The sequence below is a fragment of the Carassius carassius genome, chromosome 2 (assembly GCF_963082965.1).
Source record: "Carassius carassius chromosome 2, fCarCar2.1, whole genome shotgun sequence".
In the NCBI taxonomy this organism is placed as follows: domain Eukaryota; kingdom Metazoa; phylum Chordata; class Actinopteri; order Cypriniformes; family Cyprinidae; genus Carassius; species Carassius carassius.
This window is the reverse complement of record NC_081756.1, coordinates 37731853-37745976: the sequence shown is the minus strand read 5'-3', so window position 1 is coordinate 37745976 and position 14124 is coordinate 37731853.

Here is a 14124-nt window from a genome sequence, read left to right as displayed (position 1 = left end):
TCCCCTATGGAAATTGGTCATCATAATCATATTATATCTCTGTATGCAGATGATATAATTTTGTTCTTAGACAACTTTGACACCTCCATTCACCCAATTATTAAGGAATTCGATAATTTTAGCAGCCTGTCAGGCTACAAAATTAATTGGATGAAATCTGCACTTATGCCTTTAAATAATGTACACACTAACGTTCCTGTTCCCATCTATATTCAGCTCAAAAGCTCTTTTACTTATTTGGGCATTACGATATATAAAAACATACATAAAATTACTAGAGACAACTTCAACACTACGTTAAGTAAAATAAAATCAGACATTCATAGATGGAGAAATCTAAAAACATCTCTTCAAGGTAGAATTAATACAGTCAAAATGAACATATTGCCCCGTTTCAATTTCCTTTTCTTTATGTTACCACTCTGCCCCCCTTCAAATTACTTCAAAGACTTTCGTTCCATGATTTCCAGTTTTATTTGGGATGGTAGACGGCCCAGGGTTCGTCTGAATACACTGCAACGACCCAAATTGCTGGGTGGTCTAGCAGTACCAAATATTGAGCTTTATTATTGGTCATTTCAGATCAGAGCACTCAGCACATGGTTGGACCCACAGTCTAACACTGCATGGCGATTGATTGAATCTGCTAAGATTTCTCCGCACAAGCTGCAAGAAATACTATTCTCCAGTGTAGCAAACAAAACAATAAAAAACAAATTTGGGCCCATCATTGCTAACTCTATTCAAGTGTGGAAGAAAGCAGAACGGTGGGTGGGCGGTTCACCTAAAGTCTGTCAGAACACGCCACTATGGCACAACCGGAATTTATTATGTGGCAACAAACCATTTATCCAACCATCTTGGTCATCCCTTGGGGTGAATACATTAGGTGATATATATGATACTCAAGGTCTTTGCTCCATTCAGGATTTAAGAACACGCTTTTCCCTTCCTGCTTCCTGCTATTTTGTTTATTTTCAACTAAGATCAGCCTTAAAAACATATGGAGTTCCATGGGACTCTCCTCTCCCTGTACATCCCATGTTGCAATGGATTGCACCATTACTGGGTAGACCTTCTGTCTCTCTAATATATAGTATTTTGATTCAGCATAGCGCTAAGGTTTTACCAATTGAATCAATATGGAACAGGGAGTTGGAGAGTTTAAATATAAACTTAGATTGGGAGAGAATATGGTGTAATCTAACCATGACTTCTAAGAACCTAGCTCACCAGCTAATTCACTTTAAAATCATACATAGACCCTACATTACACCTTATAAGAGATTTCAGATGAAATTACAACCTACTCACAACTGTCATATATGTAACATTGCTTCACCTGGAACATTTTTGCACATGTTTTGGGAGTGTCCAGTTATCTCCAAGTTCTGGTTGCATGTTAATTCAGTTTTAGCAGATATACTTGACATTTTTTATGTTCCCAATCCTGGATTCTGTCTCCTTAATGATAATTCAGATATAGATCTAAAGCAAATTCAGCTCAAAATGGTATATGCCGGGTTTACCTCTGCAAAGAAAACAATTTTGAAAAACTGGTTCTTTCCGGATATGTGTATGAAATCGTTCTGGATCCATAGTCTTGTCAACATTGTCAACCTTGAACATACAACTGCACGACTTAATAAGGCGCGACCAGCAACTGTACAAGCTTGGAACTCCTTTTCATCTAAGATAATCTCTTGGACCAGAGTCAACAGCTAGGCAATCATAGTTGTGATACACCTGCCGAACATGTCTCTGTGATCTTATGCACTGTTTTACCATTGTGATGGTTTTATTTATTTATTTTTTTTCCATATAGTTGCATATGATTTTGGATATGTCTGTAACCCCCCCCCCCCTTTGGAAAGCAATAAAAATGTTGATCACAAAAAAATAAAAAAAATAAATAAATGAATAAATCCCTGAAAGCTGCTCTGCACAATTCCTCAACAGCCTACCACCAATACGATCAGGGCCTGGACTTTTCCCAACCTTAACCTGACCAAAACAACTACGTACATCAGCCTTATTAATTTGAAATTTAACAGTATTCTGAGTCACTGAATTCCCACAATAATCAGATAAATCTTTTGAAAAATCATGATTATCAAAACGTGTGTAAAAAGAGTTAAAATCATCAGCTAATTCATGATCAGATGTCCCTCCTAAAGTAATAAATTTATTCTTCTACCGTAATTTTGCTAATTTCACCTCATTTCTAACTAGTTTGTTAGCCTCTTTGCACTGAATACTATCACCTTGTTTAAAATAAATATTGCTTAAATTAATCGAGTTTTTGACATGTTTAGTGATCCAAGGCTTATTATTCGGAAAAACTATACAAGGTTTCTTTTGAATTACCAAATCTTCACAAAATACAATATAATTAGTCACGGTTTCAGTAAGATCGTCTACATCAGTACACTCGGATTTAAACAGTTCCCAATTGGTACATTCAAAGCATCCCCTCAACTCTTCAATTGAGTCTTCAGACCACACAGGAACTAATCTCTTCTCTGTTTATAAACCTTCTCTGGGTTTATAAACAGGGGCCAGATAAACAACATTATGATCAGACTGGCCCAAGGGGGCTCTCAAAGACGACTTATATGCCCCTTTAATAGACCCTTAACACAGATCCAAACATTTTCCATATCTGGTAGGACAGTCCACATATTGATCAAAGTGGTTAAGTGATGTCTTCATTTTACAGTGATTAAAATCTCCCATCACAATGTTGGGTGCATCAGGGGAGATGCTTTGCAGCCGGTGCACCACTTTACATAAAATGTCAGATGCATTTTCCACATTAGCCTTTGGGTGAATATATACAACAGAAATGAATATTTGTGGGAACTCTCGGGGCAAGTAAAAGGGGCGAAGTGATATCGACAACAGTTCAATGTCAGGACTTCACACAGATTCTCTCAGAATCACAGACTTGCACCAACGCTGGTTAACATAGATGCATACGCCTCCACCCAAAGATTTTCCAGTCACAGTGGCATCCCTATCCAACCGCACTGGAACACCAAAGCCCTCAATTTCCAGATCAGATCATTTGATTGTAATTCGTCCAGTTTATTCCTGAGAGACTGGCAGTTGGCTAAAATTATTGAAGGAAGTGGAATGCGATTCAATCCCCGTTTACGCAGTCTCTGACGCAGTCCCCCCTTCTTTCCCCGTTTCCTCACCTTCTGGCTAGTAGTCTTTTCTGTGCCCGCGGTGGAAAACTCAGTCCTAAAAATTTCTGCCGGCCAGTCGCGGATTTGATCCAACGTGCCGTAGTCAAAAACACGGCACTCCATAAGAAAGTCACGACTATAGTGAAGGCGCCCATGCTGTCCTCTCACAAGATATCCAAAAAGTAGGCAAACGATCAGATGGTTCACCAACGTGCGATATATCATCATGATAGTTCAGTGTAGACAATGGAGGGAAGAGAAAAAAAAAAAAAAAGAAACCAAACAAACAAACGACAAACTAAGGACGTTACTACTTCTACGCTACTGCTTCTACTGGTCGGCACAGTGCAGCGCCTTGACTGCTGTTGATACTCTTCTTGATTCATTCAACTCAAAAGTTAAGAATGTTATTCATGATATTGCTCCAATAATAATCAGTAAGAAAACAAACAGACAGAAATCAGTTTGGAGAAGATCAACAGCAGTTCAGACTATGAAAAGACAATGCAGAAAAGCAGAGCGGATGTGGCAGAAGACAAAACTTGAAATTCACTGTAGCATCTACAAAGACAGCCTTCATGCTTTTAATGTGAAACTAGCCACAGCTAGACATAATTTCTTCTTAAACCTTATAAACAGTAACTTAAATAACACTCGCACTCTTTTTGCCACTGTTGAGAGACTGACAAACCCCCCAAGTCAGATTCCCAGTGAAATGCTATCAGACAGCAAATGCAATGAGTTTCCATCCTTCTTTTCTGAGAAGATCATCAATATCAGGAAGGCGATTAGCACATCCTCAAGTAATGCAGAGGTCAGACAGATTAGGCCACAATATCAAAAAGATACTATGTCGATTTTTGAAGCAATTGATAGCAAAATTCTGGAAGACATAGTGCAGCACCTAAAATCGTCAACCTGCTATCTTGACACACTTCCCACATCTTTTTTCAAAAATGTGCTTAACTGCTTAGAAGCAGATCTTTTAGAAATGGTGAACGCCTCACTTCTTTCTGGGACATTTCCAAACTCCTTAAAAAATGCAGTTGTTAAGCCCCTCCTGAAAAAGAGCAATCTTGATAACACCATTTTGAGCAATTTTAGACCAATATCTAATCTTCCTTTTATAGGTAAAATTATAGAAAAGGTCGTTTTTAATCAGCTGAACAAATTCTTAAACTCAAATGGATACCTGGACAATTTTCAATCTGGTTTTCGACCGCATCACAGCACAGAGACAGCACTCATTAAGATAATAAATGATATTCGCTTAAATTGTGACTCTGGCAAAATATCGGTGCTGGTATTGCTAGATCTCAGTGCTGCGTTTGACACTGTCGATCATAACATACTACTAGAGAGACTGGAAAACTGGGTCGGGCTTTCTGGGATGGTACTCAAATGGTTCAGGTCATACTTAGAAGGGAGAGGCTATTATGTGAGTATAGGAGAGCATAAGTCTAAGTGGATGTCCATGACATGCGGAGTCCCACAAGGGTCAATTCTTGCACCGCTCTTGTTTAGCCTGTATATGCTTCCACTAAGTCAAATAATGAGAAAGAACCAAATTGCCTATCACAGCTATGCTGATGATACCCAGATTTACCTAGCCTTATCTCCAAATGACTACAGCCCAATTGACTCCCTCTGTCAATGCATTGATGAAATTAATAGTTGGATGTGCCAGAACTTTCTTCAGTTAAACAAGGAAAAATCTGAAGTCATTACATTTGGAAACAAAGATGAAGTGTTCAAGGTGAATGCATACCTTAACTCTAGGGGTCAAACAACTAAAAATCAAATCAGGAATCTTGGTGTGATTCTGGAGACAGACCTTAGTTTCAATAGTCATGTCAAAGCAGTAACTAAATCAGCATACTATCATTTAAAAAACATTGCAAGAATTAGATGTTTTGTTTCCAGCCAAGACTTGGAGAAACTTGTTCATGCCTTCATCACCAGCAGGGTGGACTATTGTAATGGGCTCCTCACCGGCCTTCCCAAAAAGACCATTAAACAGCTGCAGCTCATCCAGAACGCTGCTGCCAGGATTCTGACTAGAACCAGAAAATCTGAGCATATCACACCAGTCCTCAGGTCCTTACACTGGCTTCCAGTTACATTTAGGATTGATTGATTGATTTAAAGTACTTTTACTCGTATATAAGTCACTAAATGACCTAGGACCGAAATATATTTCAGATATGCTCACTGAATATAAGCCTAACAGACCACTCAGATCATTAGGATCGAGTCAGTTAGAAATACCAAGGGTTCACACAAAACAAGGGGAGTCCTCCTTTAGTTACTATGCCGCCCGCAGTTGGAATCAGCTTCCAGAAGAGATCAGATGTGCTAAAACACTAGTCACATTGAAATCTAGACTTAAAACTCATCTGTTTAGCTGTGCATTTATTGAATGAGCACTCTGCAATGTCCGAACTGATTGCAATATATATTTTCACAGTTTTTTTATTTTATTTCATGTAAAATCATTTTCTAACTGTTTTAAATTCATTTTAAATAAGTACAGTGTTAATAATTTTAAAAGCTTTAAAATTGCTTGTTTTATTCTTGTTATTATTTTTCTTCATTATTATTTTACTTTCTTTTATGTAAAGCACTTTGAATTACCATTGTGTACGAAATGTGCTATATAAATAAACTTGCCTTGCCTTGCCTTGCCTTGCCTATCACACGTGTAAAGTTTGGGGAAGATCGGACATTGCTTGCCTGAGTTACAGCAACTTCCTGTTTCACGGCGAAACATCAAACTTTGTCAGGCCACCATGGACACACCCCTTGACGAAAACTCAAAACCTTCGCAATTTAACATCAGAAAATGTCTTATGTTGACCCTCACCAAATTTGATTATCCGATTAAAACTGTAGGAGGAGTTCGTCAAAGTACGAGGCATGGAAATGGCAAAAACTGCACAAAAATCATACAGGAAATTCAAAATAACTTACTTCCTGTTGGGTTTTGGATTTTGTACCAAGAGACTTTTTTTGTAGGTAATGGTGTGATACATGTGTGTACCGATTTTCATGAATGTAAGTGAAACACAGCTCGAGGCGCACTCCGTTGAAATTTAACAGGTGGCGCTATCGAGCCATTTTGCCACACCCACTTCTGAAACCTATATCAGATGTAAATTTTCACCAGCTCTGATGCATGTGCAAAGTTTTGTGAGTTTTGGAGCATGTTTAGGCCCTCAAAAATGCGATTCATTTCGGAGAAGAAGAAGTAGAAGAAGAAGAGGAAGAAGAAACGGAGCAATTACAATAGGGTCCTCGCACTGCAGTGCTCGGGCCCCAATAATAGCAATTCCAATTGGGTCCTCGCACTGCAGTGCTCAGGCCCTAATTAAAGCTGCAAGCAGCGATGAACGGGCCCTCGCAGACCGGGTTCACCGGCGGCGAGTGGCTTTAGTAAAAAGGTGAACGGTGAGAAATATGCATTTAAACTCATAAATATAAGTGGAATATATCAAAGTTTATTCCATATATGTGCCAATCTTCCTGTTGCCAGCAGGTGGTGCTATTATTATAATGGAATATTGGCCTTCAGATGTTTTCAGGCCAGGACTCTTATCGAACATGTGAAGTTTGGGAAAGATCGAACATTTTATGCCTGAGTTACAACAACTTCTCTTGCTGTGGCGAGACATCAAATTTTGTCATGGCGCCATGGTCATGCCCTTTAACAAAAACTCAAGATCTCCACAATTTAACTTTGCACAGGCCTTTAGATTAGACTGACCACAAAAATACATTAATGTCAAAAAATTTCTAGGAGTAGTTTGTTGCAGCTTAAAATATGTCACTTCCTGTTGCCAGCAGGTGGCGCTATGACTATAACTGAATATGGGCATGTAGATCTGTTAAGGGCAGAAGTCTTATCTAACATGAAGTTTGGGGCAGATTGGACATTGTATGTCTGAGTTACAGCAACTTCCTTTTTCATGGCGAAACATCGAAATTTGTCAGGCCGCCATGGACACGCCCTTTAACGAAACCTTAAGATCTTCGCAATTTAACATCGCAAAGACCTTTAGATTATACTGACCAAGTTTGGTTTTTATCTGAATAAATCTCTAGGAGGAGTTCGTTAAAGTACAACCCCTGAAAATGGCAAAAACCGCACCAATTTTGCAGAGAAAATTCAAAATAACCGACTTCCTGTTGGGATTCGGATTTCGTACCAAGATACTTTTTTGTACGTATTGGTGTGTTACATGTGTGTACCGATTTTTGTACATGTACGTAAAACAGCTCGAGGTGCACTCCGTTGAAAGTGTATAGGTGGCGCTAATTTAGTTCTGTGCAAACTTCATATAGCCAAAATTGTAAATTCTACTTCTTGTTACAAGTATCGAAGAACCATCACTTCTACAACAAAAGACTGCTTTTTAAGTTATCTTCCTGATGTATCCAAATTCCTTAGCATATCCAAAACCTCAGAACAACTTGATGATGTAACTGAAACTATGGACTCTCTCTTTTTTAGCACTTTAAATAAAGTTGCTCCTTTACGCTTAAGAAAGGTTAAGGAAAACAGTTTGACACCATGGTATAATGAGCATACTCGCACCCTAAAGAGAGCAGCCCGAAAAATGGAGTGCAGCTGGAGGAAAACCAAACTAGTAGTGGTGTAACGATTCGCGTATTCATATTGAACCGTTCGGTACGAGGCTTTCGGTTCGGTACGCGGTACGCATTATGGACCGAACGGTTCGTTGGACTAATTAATTATATTTGGAAAATAAAAAAAATTGTGAAATGATATAATGATAATTATATGCGTTCAACAAGGTAGCTCAATAACCCAAACGACATAACAGGCAATGCCCCTGACACCCCCGAAGAAGAAAAAAACACCAACTTATATGTTTATGTTAGGCTACTCAGTCAGGCGCTCGCTCACTCAGTAGTACACGCTGAAGGCTCGTTGCAAAATGGCCAATGCGTTTAACAGACCAGAAATAGAAGATCCTCCAATAACCAACAGGTCTGGTGTTTGGGTGCACTTTGGATTCCCTGTAAGCTATAATGGTGATGGCAAGAGAGTGGTGGATAAAAAACAACAACGATATGTCGCATCTAGGGTTACACCAGCGGGAATAAAAAAAAATAAGAAAACACCAGCGGGAGTACTTGAAACATGTCAACTCATTTACGCCGACATCACCTTAGTGTGTCAGTATCTGGGAAAAGACGGAAAAAAGGAGAAACATAAATGCAACAAACTATTCCCGCAGCATTTAGACAGACATTTCCAACGGATTCAAACAGGGCAAAAGACATCACCACGGCGATTGGTAGGCTATCATCACCATTATAGCTTACAGGGAATCCAAAGTGCACCCAAACACCAGACCTGTTGGTTATTGGAGGATCTTCTATTTCTGGTCTGTTAAACGCATTAGCCATTTTGCAACGAGCCTTCAGCGCGTACTGAGTGAGTGAGCGCCTTACTCTGTAGTGGAAAACGTAGGTTTTAAGAACATGCTTAATGTAATTGAGCCCCGTTACAATATTCCTTCATGAGCCCATTTCAGACAGACTGTAATTCCTGCTTTGTTCCAAAAAACATAAGCCCTATAGAGAACCAATTGAGTAAAAACACACTCAATATAAAGAGCTATAGAGTTCCATATAAAAAGTTACATCTTTGTATTTGTTCATAACTAATATAACATTTTCATTTTTTTTTTATAAGGAGCTGTTTTTGTTTTATACAGTATGCTGCTAAGAAAACACCATAGAAGATGGGTAAAGAATAGCTAAGAATAACAAATATCATTGTTCAATGTAAAAAAAATAAAATAAAAAATACTTTGTTAGTTTTAATAAATAAAACATTTTTTAAAAATCAAGGAAATTTATCTGCCAACTTTTTCTTTTTGCTGTATCTAAAACGTACCTAACCGAACCGTGACACCAGTGTATTGTATCGAACCGAACCGTGAATTTTGTGAACCGTTACACCCCTACAAACTAGAGGTATTTCGTATTGCTTGGCGGGAAAGTAACCTATCCTACAGAAAAGCATTAAAAACTGCTAGATCCGATTACTTTTCTTCTCTTTTAGAAGAAAACAAACATAACCCCAGGTATTTATTCAATACAGTGGCTAAACTAACAAAAAATAAAGCCTCATCAAGTGTTGACTTTTCCCAACACCACAGCAGTAATGACTTTATGAACTACTTTACTTCTAAAATTGATACTATTAGAGATAAAATTGCAACCATTCAGCCGTCAGCTACAGTATCACATCAGACAGTGCACTATAGACCCCCTGAGGAACAGTTCCACTCATTCTCTACTATAGGAGAGGAAGAATTGTATAAACTTGTTAAATCATCTAAACCAACAACATGTATGTTAGACCCTATACCATCTAAGCCCCTAAACGAGGTGCTTCCAGAAGTCATAGATCCTCTTCTGACTATTATTAATTCCTCATTGTCATTAGGATATGTCCCCAAAACCTTCAAACTGGCTGTTATTAAGCCTCTCATCAAAAAACCACAGTTTGACCCCAAAGAACTAGTTAATTATAGACCAATCTCGAATCTCCCTTTTCTGTCCAAGATACTAGAAAAGGTGGTATCCTCACAATTATATTCCTTCTTAGAGAAAAATGGTATATGTGGGGATATCCCGTCAGGATTTAGACCGTACTGAGACTGCTCTCCTTAGAGTTACAAATGATCTGCTCTTATCATCTGATCGTGGGTGTATCTCTCTATTAGTTGTATTGGATCTTAGTGCTGCGTTTGACACAATTGACCACAACATTCTTTTGCATAGACTTGAACACTTTGTTGGCATCAGTGGAAGTGCATTAGCATGGTTTAAATCGTACTTATATGACCGCCATCAGTTCGTAGCAGTGAATGAAGATGTATCATATCGATCAAAAGTGCAGTATGGAGTACCTCAAGGCTCAGTACTAGGGCCGGTACTCTTCACGCTTTATATGTTACCCTTGGGAGATATCATCAGGAAACATGGTGTTAGCTTTCACTGTTATGCTGATGATACTCAGCTCTATATTTCTTCCAGGCCCGGTGAAACACACCAATTTGAAAAACTAATGGAATGCATTGTCGATATAAAAAAACTGGATGAAGAGTAATTTCTTACTGCTAAATTCTGAAAAAAAAAACAGAGGTGTTAATTATAGGACCTAAAAACTCCGTTTGTAATAACCTAGAACACTGTCTAAGACTTGACGGTTGCTCTGTCAATTCTTCGTCATCAGTTAGGAACCTAGGTGTGCTATTTGATCGCAATCTTTCCTTAGAAAGCCACGTTTCTAGCATTTGTAAAACTGCATTTTTCCATCTCAAAAATATATCTAAATTACGGCCTATGCTCTCAATGTCAAATGCAGAAATGTTAATCCATGCATTTATGACCACAAGGTTAGATTATTGTAATGCTTTATTGGGTGGTTGTTCTGCACGCTTAGTAAACAAACTACAGCTAGTCCAAAATGCAGCAGCAAGAGTTCTTACTAGAACCAGGAAGTATGACCATATTAGCCCGGTCCTGTCAACACTGCACTGGCTCCCTATCAAACATCGTATAGATTTTAAAATATTGCTTATTACTTATAAAGCCCTGAATGGTTTAGCACCTCAGTATTTGAATGAGGTCCTTTTACATTATAATCCTCTATGTCCGCTACGTTCTCAAAACTCAGGCAATTTGATAATACCTAGAATACCAAAATCAACTGCGGGCGGCAGATCCTTTTCCTATTTGGTGCCTAAACTCTAGTATAACCTACCTAACATTGTTCGGGAGGCAGACACACTCTTGCAGTTTAAATCTAGATTAAAGACCCATCTCTTTAACCTGGCTTACACATAACATTTTAATATGCTTTTAATATCCAAATCCGTTAAAGGATTTTTAGGCTGCATTAATTAGGTAAACCGGAACCGGAAACAATTCCCATAACATAATGTACTTGCTACATCATTAGAAGAATGGCATCTACGCTAATATTTGTCTCTCTCTTATTCCGAGGTCACCGTAGCCACCAGATCCAGTCTGCATCCAGATCAGAGGGTCACTGCAGTCACCCGGATCCAGTACGTATCCAGACCAGATGGTGGATCAGCACCTAGAAAGGACCTCTATTGCCCTGAAAGACAGCGGAGACCAGGACAACTAGAGCCCCAGATACAGATCCCCTGTAAAGACCTTGTCTCAGAGGACCACCAGGACAAGACCACAGGAAACAGATGATTCTTCTGCACAATCTGAATTAGCTGCAGCCTGGAATTGAACTACTGGTTTCATCTGGTCAGAGGAGAACTGGCCCCCCAACTGAGCCTGGTTTCTCCCAAGGTTTTTTTCTCCATTCTGTCACCGATGGAGTTTCGGTTCCTTGCCGCTGTCGCCTCTGGCTTGCTTAGTTGGGGTCACTTCATCTACAGCGATATCGTTGACTTGATTGCAAATAAATGCACAGACACTATTTAACTGAACAGGGATGACATCACTGAATTCAATGATGAACTGCCTTTAACTATCATTTTGCATTATTGACACACTGTTTTCCTAATGAATGTTGTTCAGTTGCTTTGACGCAATGTATTTAGTTTAAAGCGCTATATAAATAAAGGTGACTTGACTTGACTTGGCTATCGAGCCATTTTGCCACACCCGATGGAATATTGGCCTTCAGATCCGTTCAGGCCAGGACTCTTATCACACATGTGAAGTTTGGGGAAGTTCGGACATTTTATGCCTGAGTTATATCATCTTTTATTCCCATGGGGAGACATCGAATTTCGTCACGGCGCCATGGACACACCTTTTAACGAAAACTCAAGATCTTCACAACTGAACATCGCACAGGCCTTTAGATTAGACTGATCACAAAAAAGAAATTGATGTCATAAAATTTCTAGGAGTAGTTTGTTGCAGTGTAAAATATGTAACTTCCTGTTGCCAATAGGTGGCGCTATGACTATAACTGAATATGGGCATGTCAATCTGTTCAGGTTCGGAGTCTTATCAAACATGTGAAGTTTGGGGCAGATTGGACATTGTATGTCTGAGTTATAGCAACTTCATTTTTTATGGCGAAACTCGCCAGGCAGCCACGGACACGCCCTTCAACGAAAACTCAAGATCTTCGCGATTTAACACTGCAGTGCTCGGGCCCTAATAAACGGAGCAGATACAATAGGGTCCTCACACCATCGGTGCTCGGGCCCTAATAAACGGAGCAGATACAAGACGGTCCTCACACCATTGGTGCTCGGGCCCTAATAAACAAAGCAGATACAAGACGGTCCTCGCACCTCGGTGCTCGGGCCCTAATAAATAGAGCAGATACAATAAGAATAATCCTTAGAAAATCAATAGGGCTCTGCGCCCCTTCGGGCTTGAGCCCTTATAATAATAACAAATAATCCTAAAGAAATTAATAGGGCTCTCGCCCTTTGGGCTTGAGCCCTAATAATAAACGGAGCAGATACAGTCGTGGCCAAAAGTTTTGAGAATTACATAAATATTGGAAATTGGAAAAGTTTCTGCTTAAGTTTTTATAATAGCAATTTGCATATACTCCAGAATGTTATGAAGAGTGATCAGATGAATTGCATAGTCCTTCTTTGCCATGAAAATTAACTTAATCCCAAAAAAAACCTTTCCACTGCATTTCATTGCTGTCATTAAAGGACCTGCTGAGATCATTTCAGTAATCGTCTTGTTAACTCAGGTGAGAATGTTGATGAGCACAAGGCTGGAGATCATTATATCAGGCTGATTGGGTTAGAATGGCAGACTTGACATGTTAAAAGGAGGGTGATGCTTGAAATCATTGTTCTTCCATTGTTAACCATGGTGACCTGCAAAGAAACGCGTGCAGTCATCATTGCGTTGCATAAAAATGGCTTCACAGGCAAGGATATTGTGGCTACTAAGATTGCACCTAAATCAACAATTTATAGGATCATCAAGAACTTCAAGGAAAGAGGTTCAATTAGGGATGCACCGAATATTCTGCCACCTAAATTTTTCGGCCGAAAATGGCCCAAAAGTGCATTTTCGGTTTTCGGCCGAAAGACTTTTATCACCGAAACAACACGGCAGAAATGTTGTGATGACGCAAACAGAAACCGCGACCTGCACGTGCACCTGCATAGCGCAGACCACGAGCTCCCCGCGACATTCACTTCACACCAGTGGGTCTTTTTAGAGAACATTCTCTCTCTAAAGCAGACTTCATTTCTTCTCTTGCTACTCATTCCGGTCTCAACCTCATGGCACTGACAGAGACTTGGATCAAACCTGAAGATACTGCCACCCCTGCAGCCCTCGCCACTAATTTCACTTGTTCCCACACTCCTCGTACCACTGGGAGGGGTGGAGGGACAGGTCTCCTTATATCAGAAGAATGTACTGGTACTGGTTCATTTGAATCACATGCCATTACTGTAACCCACCCTGTTAAAATCCACTTTGTGGTCATTAATCGTCCCCCAGGTCAATTGGGAAACTTCTTGGAGGAGTTGGATGTGCTGCTATCAAACTTTCCTGAAGATGGTACTCCTCTGGTACTGCTTGGTGACTTCAACATCCACCTAGATAAACCCCAGGCTGCTGACTTCAAAACTCTGCTCGCCTCATTTGATCTCAAGCTAGTGTCTACTACAGCGACTCACAAATCAGGCAACCAACTGGACCTCATCTACACGCGCTGTTGCTCTGTGGACAACTCTTCAGTTGCTCCACTGCACACCTCAGACCACTTCCTCATTACCGCTAACCTAGCACTTACTCCTGAAGTGCCTCACACTCCAACGCAGGTCACCTTTCGACGGAACCTACGCTCACTCTCTCCATCTCTCCTATCTTCTGTGGTTTCATCCTCGCTTCCTGCACTCTCTCAGTTCTCTGC